Source organism: Cygnus atratus, chromosome 2 (assembly GCF_013377495.2).
Source record: "Cygnus atratus isolate AKBS03 ecotype Queensland, Australia chromosome 2, CAtr_DNAZoo_HiC_assembly, whole genome shotgun sequence".
Classification (NCBI taxonomy): Eukaryota; Metazoa; Chordata; class Aves; order Anseriformes; family Anatidae; genus Cygnus; species Cygnus atratus.
The window spans coordinates 41036465-41057512 of record NC_066363.1 but is presented as its reverse complement, the minus strand read 5'-3'; the positions used below and the strand labels follow the sequence as shown (position 1 = coordinate 41057512).

General features: G+C 42.9%; 1 protein-coding gene across 4 annotated transcripts in view; it reads right to left on the bottom strand.

Annotated features, from left to right (window-relative positions):
• The window catches only part of RARB (retinoic acid receptor beta), a 331702-nt gene that overhangs the window by 172478 nt on the left and 138176 nt on the right, over positions 1-21048 (bottom strand). The window lies entirely within an intron of this gene.

Sequence of the window (21048 nt, the reverse complement as noted above, 5' to 3'; positions counted from 1 at the left end):
CTTGGTATTTATTTCAGGCAAAAATAATAGAAAAGCTGTTACAAATGCAATCAAGTAAAGAATTAAGGGCGGGTAGCATAACTAATGGAAATCAACACAGAATTATGGAAAAGAAGTCTTATCACATAAACTTGATATCATTACAAGTATGTCTGGCCAAACTATTGGGGAAATAATACACTTGAACTAATGTACATTAGTTTTATATGACACTCCAATTAAAAATTATCAGTGGACATAATCAATGGATAAAAAAAGATTGAAAGTTGGCTGATCTGTCTCAAAAAGCAATTGTAAATGGGGAACTATCAGTAATTACGGACATTTCCAAGGCATTGTCTTAATCCACTGCTGCCCAAATTCTATCAGTAACTGGGGGAGAAAGTTAGTAACACTAATAATGTCACTGATAAAGGTTTCTGAAAGAACAGTACTAGGTAAGCAAACACGAGGCCAGACCAGTTGCAGGGAGTTAACCACGGTAACAGATAAAGTAAGCTCTACTTGAAATAAGCAGCATCCCAGAATCATCTAATTTCCAGCTCACACATCTAAAGATAAAAAAGCTTAGGTCACTCACAAAGGACACGGGATGGCCTTGGAAAGCTGTGACTCAAAGGAGTTTATGGTCATCATGGCTGACCAGTTCAACATACACCCACCATGCAGGCTAGTCACAGAGAATACCATCTTTCATGTACAGAAACTGCAGTTGAAAGTAAGATACAAGTGACTGTGAACAGCTTTAGTGAAGAATTTATTGAATACTGAAGTTTCTGATACCCACTTTTTAAAAATAAACTTGACCAGTTGGAAACGACACAGAAGACAGCAAAAACAATGACCTTTGCTCTGGGTATCCTGTCATATTTTGAAAGAGTAGCAAATGCCTGTCTAACTTTGTTGAAGAGAAGGAGAGATTGGAAACACCTTCCATCACCTGGAGGAAGAATCTCAGCCAGGCACGGTGATGTGGAAGAACACACCAATGAAGGAAAATGAAACGCAATTACACTTCTCACCCCATCTCCTCTAATACCAGCCTTTTTATCTAACCACTTTTCATGGTCTGGATTCTGAAGAACAGAAGGAATCAACAGGAGGAGAAGGCACTGGGAAGGACAATGCAACGTGTACTAAGATGATGCAGCTAATCAGACATAAGTGCTGATACTACAAACAGCAGGGCATTGATGGTGCCCCTCAGATAAGCAGGAAAGCTTTCTTACCCAGCTATTTGACAATCCTTTGCCTAAGGCATCAACATACTCAGCCACAGAATTCAATCCCTATCCATAATGAAGACAAAAAACTATGCACGTGCATGCACTGACTGGTGAGGAAGCTCAGAGCAGTTCGTACCCTCAACTTTCTTTTTCCAGAAAATTTATCTGTACTGTTGAGCAATTCTTTTGATGAAAACCCTGTAATTTATTTTGCCTTCCAAGGCAGAAACGTCAGCACCCCCTAGGCAGACAGGGTCCAGAGATTCAGAGGAGTTGTTACCCAGCCACAGCCACGTGGTCTGGTTTTGGTCACCCAGCAAAGTGGGCTCTTCACAACCAATTCAACCATGAGGACCTTGATTTTAGCCATCTTTTATTACATTCTCCACGCGGATGACTGATCATCCACTACCCTCAACCACCACAGCAGTTACTCTTCTCCCTTTGCTTCAAACACGTTCTGTGAATCAAAATACATAGCAACACAAAGTATTATGCAGTTCGTTAATAACCATATAGATCCAATTTTGACGTAATAAGTCTCATATATACTTTCCAGCCTATTACCTAAACATTTCATGGGCGCCACTGCTCAGATAATTATCCTGTCTTTCCTTGCAGTCCCTTGCAGGTGGCTCCACATCTGGTTTCATCAGACAGGGAAGGAAAGGATGAGTTAAGCCCAAGAGAATCACAACTGCCACTACAAAGTCAAAACCAGAAATGGGCCAGCCCCTATTTCATCTTTTCAAACAGTCCTGCATTCCTGAAAACATCTTATAGACATGAATACTATATACATTCTCTGTTTCACTGCAGGCACACAGAATGGCTTCCTGTGGCATGAATTTAATCAGCAAATACTTCCATTCTCAGGCCTTTCTAGTCACTGGCCCTTCATGCGCTTCTGCATTTTCTCATTTTCTTTGCTGCACACCCCCTTTGTGGATATGCAGCATTCTTCCAAAGATAGGGAAAAACAAGTCACCTCTTCTCTAAAACACTGCTGATCTGTTTAATCACCCATGCTTTTGACAGCGAAGTCATGGAGGCACAGAAAGTCAACATGAAGAGCACCGTATTAGGTGATGAAAATAAAACGTTTAGAAAAACTTCTACAAGTAAAGGGGACAGAAAAATACAAGGTTATACCCAGACATGTGAGCAGAACAAATATACCCACGGGGCATCCAATGATGCAAGCAGGAGGTAGACGTAGCAGCTGGAGAATGCAGCAAGTGAGTCTATTTAAAATAAGTCTATTAAAAAAAGTCTACAAATAACCACAACACTTAACTTCGCTGCTAGCATGTCCCATCACTCCAGCCTGGAATTACGCTTGCAGACCTGTTGACCATGTGTGACTGAATAAAACATCCCCCTCTTCTCCTCCCTGACCTTGTGGCTGCAAAATCCCATCCCTCCACGCCAGGTTTGGTGTTCATCTGACCACACAGCAAGGCAGTCCAGGGATTTAAACCATCAGAAAGCTTTTCACTTTTAATTTTCCTTATTTTTGGTAGTCTAGCTTTCCCACCAGTTTGGTTCCCTGAACTGTCTTCTCCCCAGGGGACGAGAGGGGCACCGAAGGAAGGGCAGCAGCAGCAGCACCAGCTCTCACTGCAGCTGCTGGCTCAACCACTAGCACAGCCACAAGGCGAAAGCTCGCCCTTGCTTCGCCCGAGACGCTGTGGCAGCCCCCGTTTCCTAACAGTATCACATTCATCGCCTCACAGAGCATCTTCTGAATGAGGATACGCTACGTTTTTGAGTGATCGGTCAAACCTAAACAATCAATTACATCTTTTGTCAAAACTGTTTACTCTTTCACACTGTGCTGAAGTCATTAAGGACGAGCACCAAGCAGGACTGGTTATTTATCCTCCTCCTCTTGCCCCGAAAGGGAATTAATCTTAAACTTTCCATTTAATGATCTCAATAAAGACTCACTGTAAATGACAGCAGGCTGCACTGACAAATATTTAAAAACAGAAGGGCCTTTGAATGACAGATTTTAGCAACACAAAACTGTTCCTCAACACGTGCATCAAACGACACCAAATGTCGGCGGAAGGCGAGGTTAAAAAATGTGCTGCCTGCCATTCAAGCGCTACAGAAAGCACGTTGCAATTAGCGAGCTCTGCAGCCTTATTCAGCTGAGGAAGAATGATGAAGTGAAAGGAATGGATTCAAAAGCAATTCTTAAAAATGCCAGCCGACGAACCTTAGGTTCTCGGAGTGTCTACAAAGAAAACTCAACCCTTCCGTCTGAGGTAATTAATAAGCTCGCCGTGAGGCCGCCCCTCGGGAAGCACGCCAGAGCTGCTGCGTCCCCACGCCGCACGCTGAGGTCTGCGGCCGCTTCACGGCCACGCACGGCTACATCTGGCACGGAGGGCATATCAGACGAACCAAGGACAATCACTTAAAAACACTCTCAGGGCACCGAATGAAGCTTCAGCTGAGGGGACAGCGATTTGTCAAAGCACAGCACCCAGGGCAGACAAGCACAGACTTTGCTCTGGCCCAGCCCCAGCTCTCAGCAAGCTCCTGTGCCTCACTGCCCCGTGCCACGCTGCCCTCTCCCTGCACACCAAACCAAGCTGGGCTTTCACACACGCTTTGCCAGAGCAGGAGCCAGGATGTTTTAAGCTCTGTTCAGGTGGCTTCTACTGAAACTCAAGAGGGAAGACGGGGTTTCGATGTTCAAACGCTCTGCTGTGGGCATGGAGACCCTCTTCCAGTTTAGCAGACCTCAATCAGTGCTGTTTGTGTATGTGGGATGTTTCATCCCTCCCCTTCCCTCCAGAGGCAAAAAGGAGAGCCTGTTCTCATGTACTTTCAGAACTCTTAAAACCATTCTGTTTGAAAACCAGTGGAATTTTTATCTTTATTTTCCCTTTGTTTCCACCGCTCCGTTCCCTGGATCTCTTTACACCAGAGCAAAGCTGACAGCTCCCCACAGCAAGGAGCCACGCTGACGGCCATCATCTCATTCATATGCACACTCAGAGCACTATAAATCTGCTCAAATATCATCCCTCCCCCGGGGCAATGTTTTTTTCCCCAGAATATCTCCATCGCTAGCTGCAGAAATTTCTCCTCCTAATTAATTCGCAGGTTCCAAATACCACCAGCTGGAACCACAGAGCACAGCTCAAGAGCTGAAGGCGCTGAAAGTGGTTTGGAGGAGGCGGGTAGTACCTATTGTTTCTTTGCTTTTTTGCCTTTTTTTTTTTTTTTACCCTTCACTTAACAGCCAGCACGTTGAAAACTACCAGGCCCTTTATCAACACCCGACTGGACAGCGAATAATCCATGAACCGAGTGAGCTGAAACTCTCCGCCCAACTCTTAACTGGTATTGCTGCTGGACGTGTCACATCGCATTGCTTCTGGCGTGTCGGGCTGGTGTCTGAGTCACTGTGTGACCTGCTGAAGGAACAGCGCGCAACCCAAGCAACAGGGCACACCGGTAAGGTGAAACACCACCCGTAGCGCTGGTGACTGACTGCCCACCAGTGATGTGGATGCAGCTGATTCCTTCCCAAACACGAGAACGAAGTTCACAGAAGGTCAAAGTGCATACGCAGAGTTTAATAATCTATTAACATAATAACCTGTCATACGTGACTGTGCAATAAGCTGACGGGATTTGCCAGAAACACTTCGCTTTGCAAACAGTATTTAGAGCAGTGCTTGATTCATTGCGCTGTCTGTATACAGGGAGAAGGGCGGTGTGTCTAACAAGAAGAATCCAAAGCATGAGCTGAGCAGCTCTAAGGTAAAAAATAAAGCAGCAGCCAAATCAGAAGATTAAGGTAACCAACTTTGTAAGTTTTGTTGCTGGAAAATATTTGTCAGGGCTGAATTCAGGCACGCTGGGAAAGAGATCCTGGTTTCAGAGTAGCTTCAAACTGCAACGTGGAAATGAAGTGGCAATTTTAATCTTAAAACTGTAAACATTGCACAGATCAACTGGTTAGAGTGATCTCTGCCTTCGAACTCTCGTCTTCTTGATGAACAGCCTTTGTTTTTATTGCATTTTGTTTATCTAATGCACATGACAAGGCTGATCTTCGTTTTAATTTACAACCAAAGGCAATTATCACACGGCCATCTTGCTGGCACCCAGGAGAGAGTGACCGACTTCCCTCTTCTGCTGATGTTCAGGCAAATCTTCCTCCTCCAGCTGGATGTACCTTACCACAGAGGAGCCGTGCTGCGACAACGACCGTGCCGGCCTCCTGGAGGGCGAGCTGGGACCTCTGGGAGCCTCCCCGAGCCTCCCCGAGGAACTTTAGAAAGAGCAGGTCTGTGTTACTCACAGCACTAACAGGGACTCCAACGTGAAAGACGGGGTGATTTGTGATGATGATCTTAACCTAACACCACTTAAAGAAATAAATTAGTTACTGTCTTTTAGGGCCATTCATACTTTGCCCAAATAAGGCTTCAAGAAAGTTACAACTGGAATTCTTTTGGCTTGGGGTACTGCTTTTGCTGCCTAAATAAGCCAATAGAGCACTTAACCAGTAAAAGAATAATGACGCCAGCAAAGTGCTCCTAGTGTTATACCAACATGAGCATGCTTTGGATCAGTACAGTAAAAACATCATGAATGAATGAAACAAGCTATAGCAGTAAAAATCTCCATTTTGCCACAGAGGCTCACTAGGTGCTCCTGTAAATACAGTTCTGTCGTCATACTTCTTTACCTCACTGACATAGGTATGCAGGCAAAAGCGTTTGGTAAAGACCTTAGAGGAGATTTACAGGAAGAAAAAAAAAAAGAAGAGGGTGATGGTCAAATCCTGAGAGGGCTGCAATCATGCTGCTCAGTCCAGTTCTATAATAATTAATACAAGAGAACAAGAAGCAAAGCAAAGGGAGGCCAAATTTTGCTTGACCTACTCAAGAAATGTCCCTTGCTTTTGCTGAGGTTTTTCTGTGACTGGGAAGTTTGTTGGTTTGTTTGTTTTTTAAACAATGTGTGCAGCTTTTCAGCATCAGAAACACGGTTCCAGAGGGATCTGCTTATCCAGCAATGCGGACGTGAAAGCACAATGAAGTTCAGACTCCCTCTAAGTTCCCTTGCCTTGCATGCACCTGTAAACTGAACGCACCTAAAATCACTCCAGGAAACACTGGCCCTGTACAAAGCCACATTTCAAAAATCTTTATTTCATAGCTCATATTCTGTCCAGTCGTACTGCAGTCTCACTGGGTGTCCCAAGGAGCAGTGCGGTCTTCGTGTTATGTTCCTTGGAGCTGCGTGTCTCCATGTGGCAGTCCCTGCACCTGACGTAACCCATGTTGAGGATCTCGCAGCGTCACCACCGTGATTCAAATGCATGAGTGAAGTCATCCGACTCCCTTGCACATCAAAGTAAATCTTGCACTTGAGACAACTCCTGTGGGAAGGGTTGTTTGCTATAGGATCTTGCAGACCAAAGAAAATCAATGGGTTGATACAGGAAATGAGGGTGGGCGGGGTGTGTGCATTTTTTAAGAGAGATCGCTTTTTAAACATATTTTTCTTAGTGCACGTGACTGAAACCTGAAGGTACATCAGGATGACAGTGGAAAAATCCTTAAAACTGCAAATTTTGGCACCAAGTTTTCGTAACCACCCCTCCCCCCCCCCCCCAAGAATTACATTACAGGCACTCGTGCAGAGAGACTTACCACTTTCTCTTCAAGCCCCCCAGCCATCCATCTAAAGAATCAATTCCTGCTACTTCCAAGCAGAAATGCAACCAAAGACAGACCAAATACACCTCTTTGAAAATACAATCACAAAGCCACAAAGCCAGAGTGTACAGAAGGTACCCTCCATTAACATAGTTATGAAGCTGGGAAGCCACATCCATCTTTACCAACATGTTTTGCCTTCGCTGATGCTGTTTTGAAACAACGCAAGGACTGAGAGATGATTTTCTTACCGAGTAGCACCATACTTGGAGTAATACATTACTGGTGGGACTCCCCTGATGATGTATTACACTAATGCATCATTAGGATGATGTTTTGCACTGATGATGTATTACAGTGCAACATAATGAGAGCAATAGCTCACTGGGTGCATAATCCTGCCAGGAGCTGTGCGCCTGCAGCTCTCCGACTCCATTTGCAGTTCAGGGTGTCCAAGGCTGAGATGGATTAGATCCTCAGCTCCGCACGGCATAAGGGATGGCACACTCAGGGAGATGCCAACGTACAGGTGGATGCCGTTAATTACAGGATGCAACGTACAGTATGCTAATAGGGAGATGCACGTCGGCATCACGGCTTTACACCTGTGCAAAACACCTTCCGACTACAAGAAGTTGCTGTAGGCAGGGCTGCCGAGGTTGCTTATCCTTGTGCTTGCCTGCAGCAGCCATGCTGGGAGACCGTTTGGTAGCATGCAGCTTTGAGAAAAATATTTGGCCTAAGATTTCCATGCCAAATGGCTGTTCCAAGGAGAGGGAGAGTTGGGGGAAGGGGGAGGCTGTTTGTTTTTAATCAATAACTTCAGTGAAATCGGTTCTGTTCAGCTGTTTCTATGAACCAGACTCAGAAAAAACAGGTAGTTTTGCCAACAATGAACGATTCTGGTGATCTTTTTTCTGACCTGTTTTTAAAAGCAGAGCTATTTGATCTGCATGAAATTTTAAAAGACCTTTGCACTATGATCAGTGTCACTGACAAGAAGGCAACATTTTAAGATTCGTGAACTATTCACAGCGAGGCCATATACAATGTTCAAAGGGAGGGCAAACCAATACATAAACAAGGAATGAACAAGCCAGTTTGGATAATACACGAACTTCTCCTCCAGTCTCTCACAAAAAGATTAACATTTACAACTAAACCACAGCTTCATTACTTATTTAGTTTTCATTTCAATACCTTTGGGGTTCTTGACCAAGTCTCAAGGCGCACACATGCATGCAAAAGTATACCAAATATCCTGCCTGTGATTTCCAAACTCATGGATTTATTCAGTTCTGAAAAGCAACAGTATTTTATACAACTACCTAATGTGCTCTGCAGGGTTGGCTCCCAAGTTCTCCTAAATAGCAATCATCCACGCTGGACAGACCAGACTCTACAGGGAACATTAGCTTCTCTGGTCGCAAATTCAGAAAAAAAAATAAAACTGGCTTTCATAACTTTCTCCTGACAAGTGTAATTGAGAAACCACAGGGTATTTAATGAATCAGAGCAAGTATAGCCACCTCACCTAGACAAACGATGAGTTAATATCTGATTTTGTTCTTCACACGTAGCCTTTCAGACTGCATGAGCTAAAGGGCTCTACCTCGTACATGCTGTCTCCAGCCAGCCTAACAAACAGGTTGAGAACACAGAGGGAAGACTTGCATCTTCACCCATTTCTCCAGTGAAAATAAATTAATTTCCACACAATTATGCCAGATGAGCATCATACGACTGGGAGAGTAGCGTGAATCGGGGCAGAAGGGCTGTTCCCTCCCCATCGTGCAAGCAGAGAAGGCAGCACACTCTTTAAGACCAATGCTGAAAGAAGGGGCTAGCACAACCCCACCTTCCAGCTGGAGGCATAGACAAAGCAAACAGCTCTGCTGTCCCGAAGCCTGGGGATGGCAATGAAAACTCAGCCCTTAAGCAAGTTGGGAGAATAAAAAAAAAAAATAAATAAAGAGCAGAATGGATTCATGCATTTCCTCCACAATGCGCCCATGTAGGGGCCAACCGCATTCTGGTCATAAATTCTCTGGCACAGGAGCATTATACCAAGTGAAAGGAATGTCTTTCCATCTGTGTATTTCCCCTAAGGCGCTCACTTGATAATGAAACCAGTTAAGGTCTTTGGGTTCACAATGTTATTATAGTCGGATAATATTTTGTTTGCAGCAGAGCCTGAAGAACTCCTAAGTAGCATATTACAGGCACTATACACCTGTTAAGTCATGGTGTTTCTTCTGTAAGTGGACAAATCTGTTTTAGCCATCTCCAGAGATTTTCCGCTCACAGTTAATTATGAAGCGCTGACTGTACTCATTTCCTGATCTTAAAGGGAATCTATAACAAATTTATGCCACAGGTGAAGCCTGGTCCCTCTGTCCCTCAGAAATACTAGCAATACTTCTAATGGCCCTGGCTGCCCTCCTTCCCCCAGCTCTCCCGGCGGCTGTGCTCCAACACAAACCACACACAGACAATAACAAGCTATCAAGAAGAAAGCACACGCTTCTCACGGGCTGACCGAGCCTAACATTTTAGAAAATTAGTTATTACGAACACATCTGAACACACACAAAAAGGGGCACGGGTGGCCAGTCAAAGGGCCTTCTGACGAGGCCTGTGGTGAACATCAAGATGGACGGGCCTGGTTCGCCACTGCCCCAGCTGCTCCCCAGCCAATGATGCCCACGTGCAGAACCACCGGGCACCGCAGGAGGATTTTGCTCACCTTCTGTGCAGGCACCCGCTGTGACACAGGTGACTACATGCCTCCGAGCAACGTCAGGAATCGTTTTGAGTACAAAGAGAGACTCACGGGGTCAGGAAGAAGTTTGTCCCTTGTTTAATTCTCAAGTTGTGGGAGCCACTTTCACCCTTTGACACGTATCCCAGCACACGATTTTGATCAAAACCAAAACCGTGTCTTGTACAGTACAAGATAATCTGAAATCACGTCAGATAAGATAAGCATTCTGGGGGAAAAGATAAGGAAAAGCAGTACATCCTAAGAAAAAGGACTACTTTGTTCTGAGAAACTGTTCTTCACGCTTCTTCTAACAGGCTCATGTCTGATCCCAGGCACAAGTCCTTGGAAATAAGTCTCCCTGACCTTAGAGACATATGTTAGGTCAATGGTTCCCAACTTTCCGGACCAATAGACAACGATCAACATTTTTCTCAAATCGTCAGACACGCTTACCGTCAACCTTCTGATCGGAAACCTGGTGAAGGTGACATGACCCAGCAGAGTGGCTCTAACTTCTTCTCTGTTACTCCTGGAGACGACCTGCTCTCTGCAGACCACAGACGAAGACCTCTAACCTCAGCTGGTTCATCTCAGAGAAACTTTGAAACAGAGTTCTTTCACCAGCTCCCACATTTACAAGCTCTTTTATACCAAATACCCAGGCGACACCTACCTCCTGTGTCACCATCCCGGTTCAACCTCCCTTCCCAGACCGACCATCTCCCCTTCTCCTGGCTACCAAGAACGAGCCTAGCCTTCCTAGAAAACACTTCTGCATCCCTCTCACTGCAAAGACAGCACCTTACCGAAGGTGCGACCTTTCTACGTGGAGGATAAACGCAAGGCAATGTCTCTAGTAAGAAAAGAGGGAGCAGAAATATTTTCTGTAATTTTACACATACATTTGTTTGCTTTTGTATGGGAGGAAAGCACAGAACCACCACAGATATCACTTTAAAGAGAGACACAACCAGACAACTTGCGGTAAGATTTAAAGAAAAAGACTAATTGAAGAGCTCTTGGGTAAAGGCAGCTGGAGTGGGACAGGCGGACTTAGACCTGAAACTACAAGTGAAAAACAGACTTTAGATGCTGAATTCCTTGTGTGATTGTACATTATTGTATAGCTCTTTGGCCATCCCAAACAAGAGACCTGACCCCAACAGTACATTTTTCTTCCAGAAAGAAAAAAAAAAAAAAGCAAGCTATACCCCAAAATTTGTTCAGTGAATCCAGCCAGAAAGAAGAGACATGCATAGCAGGGAGTCACTGCAGAACTTCAGTAGAGCAGTTTTAACAACTTTGTTCAGACCTTCTGAAGCATTGTTTTCCAAAAGAAATCTACCTAATAGGGACACACATTTCTTATCATTTCATTGCTTTCATGTCGGGACTATAACTGCAGAGATTTCTAGCCAGTATAAGATGTTTCACGGTCCAGACGTGACTAAAAAATGGATTATCAAGCAACATCTAGGGAGAAAAAAATGCACATATCTCACTCTGTATTTTAGTGATAACGCTCTTCCTGTGTACAGTTCATGATGTTTGCAAATTCTGGGTTATCCAGTGTATATTTTCAGCACTGTTAAAAAGGCAACAACACATACATTAAGAATGCTTCATAATTTTGACAGAAGTTTGGCAGAAACCCATATTGAACTGCCCTTAGTAGTGACTTTTCCTATACATGCACACTGTTGATGGACTGCCTCATTTAGGCTTTTACCTTTGTTATGGAACACTTTAGCTATGTCTTGGCCGACAAGTAAAAATTCTTTGGTTATTGGAAAAAAAAAAAAAAGTGAAATGGGGAGTATTTCCCATATAATACTTTGGTACTTGTGGATTTGAACAAAATTGAACATTTTCTGTGACTTGTGCTATTGCTGTATGTTTTAATTTACTTTCCCAAATACCTTATAGCAACAGTTCACAATTTTTACTGCAAGTAAATACAATTACCTATTCTTAAAATCAAAGATATTGCAATATGTTTTCACCAAGTTCGTCCAAGTAACTACATATTAAAATGGCAAACATCCCTTCAAATAACATCCTGGCAGAGCTTGCTTCTTCTGCAAGTAATAAAAGCGGATGAGAGCAAATCGTGCTCCAAGATGTTTGGCTGCAGTGGTATGAGACAGTTGATGGGTTCCAAATGTCTGTCAGATTACTTAGCAAAACCAACCACTGTTAATCAATAGTGAAATCTTTTTCTTTGTGGTTTAGCTACATTTCTGTTTTTGTTAAACAGAAGAAAATTGCCAATTAGATGGACTCTGCTGGACCATGCAGCTCGGGGAAACAGACTGTCAAACTGACTGGCTTAGTTAAGAGTTAAGAGGACGCAGTTCAATTGAAGTTCAATTACGATACTTAATTGATCACTGCACATGCAGCTTTGGTGAACTAAGTTGCAGCATCTTACCCTTGTTCTTCACAATAATCACGTCAGCCTCCACAGTCTGCCCCATTTTTAAGCATTCAGACTTTTTTTTTTAAAGCACCACGACAAGATTTGCATTCGAGGATGTCAGCATTTCTTCACCTCAAACGTTTGGCTCAGAAGTCACGTCCCTTTTCTCTTACTCTTCATACGTCTGTCTTTTTTTTGATTCTAAACTACTTGGAACAGAGATTGCATCTCCCTCTTTGTTTGGAAATTCTCTAGCAGTTTGTGCATTGCAGCAGTGTAATAAATAAAAAGTAATAAAAATGTTAGGAAAGTCCTTAGAAAAGTCCATGTTATTTTTACAATTACTCATACTGTCGCTATTTTGGAAACAATGCCAGGAAGATCTAGAAGGGGACTTGTAACAGTTTCTGTAAGAATATGCAATCGAAATGATGATGTTACCAAAAGCAAAATGTTTTGCAAGGTGTACAGCTTCTCATGCTGCTTTTTCAAGTGCTTCTAACAGATGTTCAATTTCAAGTGGTCTGCAGATACCAATAGGCTTATAGTTCTGCATGAATCGGAGCAGCAGATGTGCCCTGCATTATGTTTTGCTATTCCCTTTATGAATTGATATGTCACCCCGTGGGTTTATAGCTAGTTAATTTCACAATGACATCACTATTTCTATATTTTTAATGATTCTCGCAGGATTTAATTTCTCAAATAACAGAACTCTTGATCCTGGAATTGCAATGTGAAAGCAATATATAACAAACAGATTTGTTTACATGATATAGTCCTATTTCCCACCAAATGCCTTCACTGATAGCTTTTAGGTAATGCTGGTATGCAGGTGAATTCTTCCAAAGACTGCAGATTTACAACATGGCCTCGTTTCAGGACTCCAGACTTAATGACCATGCATCTCTCTACAGGATCGTTACACGCAAACAAGTACCGCTCAGTGCTTGGAAGGAAGGAGGATAAGAAGGGAATAAGAATAGAAATAATGGGGATTTCCACTGGTTCTGCTGTAGCCCCTAGTCATTGCCCTTGCCAGAAATCTCGCTCCATGGTGGGGCGAGTTTACTAAGTACACAGTACCCAAATAAAATCACAATGGGAACTGCACTGTATTTTCCACTAACTGTGACAGGGCAGCACTCTGTCTTTTGGCTTGGACACTCTCAGTCTTTAAAGGAAGCCAAGTCTTTTCTCCCTCAAATTCAGATGCAGAGGTTCATAAAGCAGGGCCAGCCTTTGTGGGGAACCTCTGATAACTCCTGCAGGCTGTGCAGACCGGGCGGCAGGACATCACCTTCCTCCCCTGGAGTATTCAGTAGCGTTGAAGGACATCCTTCTTTCTGTTTCTAAATACAGGGTGGAAAATGTGATGCTACTACAGCTATTTTTAAAGGATCTCTAGCATTTCCTTCATAAAATATATTTTTTAGGGATTTGAAAATTGACTGGAAAAAAAACATTATGAGTTGGAAAAGGTTCTAGTGAGGTACTTTATGTCAGGAAGCCTTGGAATATACCTGGACTCTTAACTTTGAGAGGTGAAAACTGCATAGGCATATTCTTTTTCTCCCCATGATACCTCAAATTATATTCGCAGATTACTGCAAATATAAAAATACATCTTCACTAAAAGCCAGCTTTCTCAAAGCATTTCAGACTTAAAATTTACAGAACAAACATTATATGCTCTTATGTGCCCTTACTGATCTAGCTGAAAGATCAAGCCTTTCATTCCTGAGGAGCAACGAGGTAATTTTTGCACGGGTAAGGAACAGGGTGATCTCCAGCTGTGACCTCAGGCGGTCCCTGCAGCCCTCACAGGAGCTGCGCACCCACGCCGGGCTCTGAATCCATCCCTGGGAAGGGAAGAAATGAGGGAAGTATTTTTGTGAGTTTTGCACAGCATTTCTCCTCTTTTCGAAAAAACGTTCTGCGTCTTTATTGCTTGCAGTTCAGATTTCTTTGAACGAGTAAGTATGAATGTTAGTGCAAGCCTCAGGCCAAATTTAAACATACCAAGCTCAGGAAAGCTCGTGCTGAGGTCAAATCTAAATTTGACTGGCCTTCAGCACTGAGAAATGCCAAAGAACAAGCTCTGCTTGGAGGTCCACACCTATCGTTTGCATACATTAATAGCTCTCCATCTAAATCTAAGCTGTAAGCAAACATGTTGTGTAGAAGGCCACACAGAGTCCATAAACATCTCAAACTACTTCCGAGCTCTGAAGCATATTTCTCAAAGCCGTGGCATCCCGCAAGTGTTCAAGAGACACCTTCCCTCCCTCCACTGCACCAAACCAAACCCTTCCTAATTCCGTCGCCTGAACTGAGCTTTTCTCCCCCAAAAGCTCCCAGCCTGGACTTTCATCTCTCTCCCCCAAGTGCCTCAAACTTGAACATCACACTCAACATCTTCACTCCTCCAGCGTACCTGCACTACTTAGGCTGGTGGGGCTCACTTGTGCAGGCAGTTGGACTTCCTGGGGGGCTCTCCCGAGAAGCAAGAGCCACCACAAACCTGCCAGAGTAAGCCAAGGGTGCATTCCTTGGGCCCAGCCGTCTCCAGCACGGAGGCATGGAAAGACAGATGCTGACAGAACAAGAATGCCAGGACCACAGGGCTTCCCTCCTTCACAACCTGAGCTCCTGGCCTAAACACACAACCTGCTGACCATGGGGAGCTTGTAAAAGAACAAGCACACACGTGTGGCAGGTGTGAGACGTTGCTCAGGGCACCATGCCCAGGTCTCCGACACGGCAAGGGCGAGCTCGGCAGACTAAGTCGGAGGACACGTGGTGAGACTGAGACCGGCCACCGAAAATATCTGGCCCATTATATTCAAGGTACGTCCACTTTCTAAAAATGCATTGTCTAGACAAAACAGTTGAGTATCTTAGGGATGCAGGTTTGGGTTTTCTGACTATTTCTGATATTTACTGTGACATTTCCTCTGAACGTACGTGGTGTTTTGAAAGGAAAGGAGATTTCTGATACTTAAGGCCTGTCCTTCCTGTTTGTTGGTTTACCCCAACCATAAGTTTGCACATTAATAAAACTGTTGCTTTACGTCTGATTTCAAACATGTGGTAAAGGAGAATCTAACAATTTTATAAGATATAGCTACTTTTGTAGAGGGTGAGTTTGCCTTCGGGAATTTGCTCTGACTAGATTTATCACAAGTTTTTTGAACCAGATAATTTTGTTTGATAGCACATCTGGCAGCATCATAAAATCTTGACGTCCCAAGCTATTACACAGGAATTACTTTTGTAAATCATTTATGAATATTACTGATGTAGGCCTATTCTGAGCAGTAAGAAAGGAAACGGAGTGCTGAAGGACAAAGGAAGGGAAAAAGGATTCCCTACCCTTTCAGGATTCAGCAGATAGGGTGGGTATTTATCATTTTAAATGGGAAACATGCTGTCATTGACACAACTGAAAAGCCCACATAATACAAGTTATTCCCTAGACAAGCAAAAGGGAAAGAAACTCTAGACGAAGAAAACAGTAAGTCTGTCTCTCATGATGGAAAACTGCCCTATCCGAATCTTAAATAAATCTTCCCAATTAAATGCCACATACTGCTAAAAGCATAATAAACACAAAATAGCAACCCAAAAATGAGTAAAGGAGGAACATCTGTATCAAGGCCAGCACTGGGGGGCCAGGAAAAGGGGGAGATTTACAAAACCTCCCCAACGACATGTCTTTTGGGCACTGCAATGTGACTGAATGGAAACTCTCCATGTAATTAGAATAACATGATTAGGTTTTATTAAACTGTCGCTGCTGAACGTATACCTCCAAATGGAAACTTGGCAAAATGTGAGCTGATGTGCACTGTTAACATCATGAACTATCGCCCGATTAACAATTTCTGAGGACTGCACCTATTGATGTGGACTGGAAACACAACACACGCTCTGCAAACTTGCAGCACTGTTACCCTGCCAAAGTTCATGTCTGGCATTATACTCCTTCTGAGAGGTCTACTGCGTATTTCATATGTGATGTATGAATCCACACTGGACACACGGTCATGGGGTGGAGGGTGTAAATCTCATGAAAAAAAGGATGGGGGCTGTAAAGCCCTCAGGGCAACAGGTCCCCCAGTACAAGCCAGTGTGGGGACTGGAACCAGTCCTCCACTGCTCCTCACCAGTTCCCCAGCGCTGGGAGTGCCTGCACGTTATTTGTGTTGGGCCACAGAAGAGGAAAAAGGTCGTTAGCAATACTACACTGAAACATATTTCCAGCCTTAGGTAAGACGGCATTTTGTTGGGGAATTTCCTTGCTCCGGGGCCCATAATGAGGGAAGGAGCAATCCTCTGACAGGCCTTATTCAACTTCCAAGCGCTAGGCTCTTCCAGACCATAGCAAATCTAGGAGAGAGGCACAGAGCAATTACGGCGCACATGCCAGAATGACACGATACACTCCCCGTGCGAGCGCAGGGAGGTAGGCAATCTCCACATTCGGCTTCCTCCCAGGAAGCAAATTCCTGCCTTTACACACCCAGAACTGATTTCTTTCAGATGAGCAAGCTGCCTGCTCCAGCCCAAAGAGCGGTGCATCCACATGATGCCGAGGACTCACCTACAGGACGAGCAACCTGCTGCGTTCAGCGCAGAGGTGCTCCCGTTTACTTCAGAAAGTGGCAGTGCTGAAATAAGTTCTAACACACCTGAACGATACGTTTAAATTGTCAACAGCTTCGGATTAATTGCAATCAAAAAATGATAATGTGATAAAACTTCATTAATCAAAGAAGTACGGACGCTTTCAAGCTACAGAAAGAAGCCAACCAGGAGAAAATTAATATAAAATAATAACAAGGAAAATAATAAAAAGCAAACAGAAGAACTGAAAAGCAACAGTGGTTTCTAAGGTCATGAATGATAACTGCAGGGGATCATCTGGACATTTCTCCTCAGACTTGCCAGCATGAGGCAACACTGGCTGTAGCTGAGAAACCTGATAATCATATTGTGTTTATCCCCCTCTCTCTGAATGCAAACACGTTCTCTCTTCTCAATAAAGATGTGCAACACATGCACTGGACAGGTAAAGAAACCTTAAAAGCTAACCTGCTGATTGCAGATGTGTAAGTGACTATGGAGCACACCTTCCTAAGACAACAGGACTGGAAGAAAGGGAGGACTTGGGACAAATAAACAAACTAAAAAAACTTAGAAGGCAAGAAAAAGCTCAGTGCAATCAAGCAAGGGAAGTTTTTTTTACAAGGGTAATTCATGTACTTTTTTTCTAATTCAACTATTATTATTTTAGACTATTCCAGAGTTTCAGAGAGTGATGAGGGTTGGTTCTTTGTTGTTTAATTTTATTTTTATTTTTAACTCCAATACAGACAGCATTTGCCTCCGAACTATGCCAACTGAAGAAAATCCATCATGTATTAACCATACTCCAACCTCCAACAGAAATATTCCCCATCTTGTGAAGTAAAGTGAGATGTGGGAGTCCTTGACCTTCTAAGTAATTAAGGGAAACAGAGACATTCTTGTTTTTATTAGAGAGACACTAAACTATTTGAAAATAATTTGAATAGCTGGAGAATTAGTGTATTTGCCTGTTCATGAGTAGTGCAGATAGTTTAGAGTTCTCTTGGGGGCAACACATCGTAATGAATATCTGCTATTCATATTTAATGCAATCTGCCAAAGAGTGCTTTTGGGAGGACTTTCTGTGTCAATATAATGATTAACAACAGAACTGGAAAAGCAAATGAATTCCTGCAACGGGTGGGGCTGGCAAAAATATCTTGCAGTACTACACCAGGAACACTGGATTTGACTGTACTTTTAATGATATCAGTGGAAAATCCATTTCCCAAGGAAAAAAAAAAGCAAGCAATCTTTAAGTTGGAGTTCAAGTGGTAAATAACCAGCAGTAATGGAAGGCAAAACAATTCCAGTAGAAAACAATGCTTAAAACCGCAATCTGCTTAGCCTGAGTATGTCCGAAAAGCCTCAGATGCAAAACTGGCTATTAGATATAAAAATTAGTATTTACGTAGCACCACAGCACTATCCAAAAAGTAATGTCATAGCAAGTTCTTTGTCTACCTTTTCCAGATTCTCAGGTGATCCTACTTTCCATATGTTTTCTCTAACCTAAAAGACTTACATAAGAAAAAAAAAAAGAACAGAAAGTCCTTTATTCTTTCTTTACAATGCACTTTTAAAACACCCCAGACTGAAAAGTATGGAAAAGCTTGGCCAAAATACAAGTGAATTTAGTACTGACTTTTCTCCTTGATATCCCAACAGCCCTCTAAATAACACATTCAGATTTTTTTTTTACTGTGTTTATTTTTTAATACTATCTGGATGAAGCAATCTTATTAAGTTTATGCAAGTTCTAGGACATCCCTGTACCGTGCTCACCGCCGTCCCCTGTCCCCTTACCAAACTACTCCTGCTCCTTGCCCCTCGCAAGCAATGAAGGCAGGACACAAGGACCCAAAGGCTCACGGGGGCAGCCTACAGACCAGAAGGTGTCGGGGACCAGAGGCAGAACACAGGCTTGCTCCCACTGAATGCCACGGGCTACGTGCATCACCCAACGCAAGCAGGAGGCTCAATTCAAGCAGAAGGAGAACAACGGCCAAAGTGTATTATTATTTAGTGGCTCCCACAGTGTCTGCTGCCCAGGATTTGCTTTAATTTCATCCTGGGCACACTTGGGGATTATGTAAATCACAGCATCAGCTCAGATTAATGTTTTTTCCTCTCCATGCCAAGGTCTCCCAGCTCACACCAACTGTCTTCTAAATAGGTTGAGTGCAGGCTGGTGGTGTTCAAACTCGCACTGAGACAGATAGGCGTCTGAGTGACAACAACTCATTTCCTCCCAAATCCAGTCCTCCCTGTAGCTCCAGGACTGCTCTGGCCTGTGGTTGCCTTCAACTGTGTTAAACTAGTACAAGCTGACCATTTTGGCAAAGAAATATTACAGAAATGAATTTTACAAGATGCTTCACCAATGGAGCAAGTGGATCCATCTGTGCTGAGGTTCGCCTGTAAAACTGCAACACTGCTGCTTGCTTTGTGGCTCCATCAGCTGTGCTATAAAGACAGCATCTTCCTTGCTGGCTTTCAAACAAGCAGACATACCCCAATGATCTGCATGGCTTTTACATACCTTTCTCAAATTTCAGGTGGTTCTTCACTTGCTTAGGATCTTTTCTCAGTTGTTTTTTTTGTTGTTGTTTTTGTTGATGATGTTTTATGTTTTTTTGTTTGTTTGCTTTAACTAATCTTTATAGTCTTTCTCTAGAGATGAAATGCGTTAGTTACAACCATAATGGACATTTTATAAAGAAGGTAGCTCTTCCTAAGCTGGTATTCTCATATTTTAAACAGTCTCCTTACTGGTCTCTGGCAACATCAGTATCAATGCCAGGTCTCGTGCTGGCAGGATGAGATGCTTCCTCCAGGAATGACAGAGAGAATTGCCCGTGTTAACATGATCTCCACTCACCTGAATTTCACTTAAGCAGCTTTTACTTTAAAAAGATGTTGTGTTACAATCTTTACCAAAATTTATTTACTCCCCCTCTTCCAGGCATTTCACTAACATTTTGTGATCTTCCTATTGCAGACGTACAAGGCCAAAGGCTTGCAGGACCTGCTAAATGTGTTGTTCCCAAAGTCCTGCAGTGAGATCTGTTGGTCTGAGCTAGGCTGTGGCATCACCCAAAAAGTGTGGGAAGGCCTCGCCTTCAGCTTCCCTCCCTGCCAGACTTCAACCCAACTCGAGAGAGAGTTTTCCAGAAAATACGTAGAGGTTTCTAAAGGATTCAGGTGCAAGAATTACAGAGTCCAAGCACTGAAGCAGAAAATACCATTTCTAGATGAGCTAAGTCGTAATCTCCAGAGACAATCTTTGCTAATTTTTTTAATATAGAAGTGATTCCTCATTATCAATACAACCGCAGAAGCCTGCATGACATCTGATCTCCACAGTGGCAACGCAAGCTTTGTGCTGTGTTGGACAAGTACAGTGCCAAGTAAATCAATCGGAGTTACAGAAATAATGATCTTCTTGACCATGGTCTCCTCTACTTATTCAGTGCTAATGCATAGGTCACGTATGCATAAAAGTAATATTTTTTTCATTTTCTGACCTCTTTAGCACTGTGACCAACCCTCTAATTATGAAGTATTTTGCACTATGTATCTCAGTATAAAAACAGAAGTCAAGTCACAGGGCATGGAGGTAACATCATTATTAACATCAATGAAACTAAATCACTCTGCCTCAAACTCCTGCTCTAAGTTCTCTGTGCTCACATAATTAATACATCTAATACGCTGTTGTCTGTTGAATAGAACTGGAGATACCTACTTCAACTGTAGATTAAGATAACCTTGTACCACGTTGCATTATGCTATCTGGCGTAATGGAAAGCCAAAAATAAAGACAGTAAAATACAACAGAACAATAACATGAAAGCTTAAATGATTGTAACTTTGGGAAAAAGCTGTTGAGCTGCATTGTTTTAAAAAATATTAGAAAGATTTTTATAGCACTCCTATAATGTAAAATCATTTCTGTTGGATTTTGCATGAATGGAAAGAATGTGAAAGATAAAAATGCAATAGCCTAAAGAATATATGGTGCATATGTTTGGCCAAATTTTGATTTCTCCAGGTCTTTGCAAGCGAGATCTATATTTTTCAACTATCCATATAAGTTCTGATGTTAGCATAGGCCAATCATACTGGCCTCTGCCCACTGGGTGGATTTATTGTAAAAGGACAAAAAAAAATCCTCATAATGCCCACAACGAAAAAGAAAGACATAATCCAAAGCTCAACCTGCTTGCTTCCAAGAACTGGTCTCTATAATTCTAGTGATATTAACCCTAAACTTAAGAATCAGAAGTCTACAGAATTGGAAACAAAAGAGAT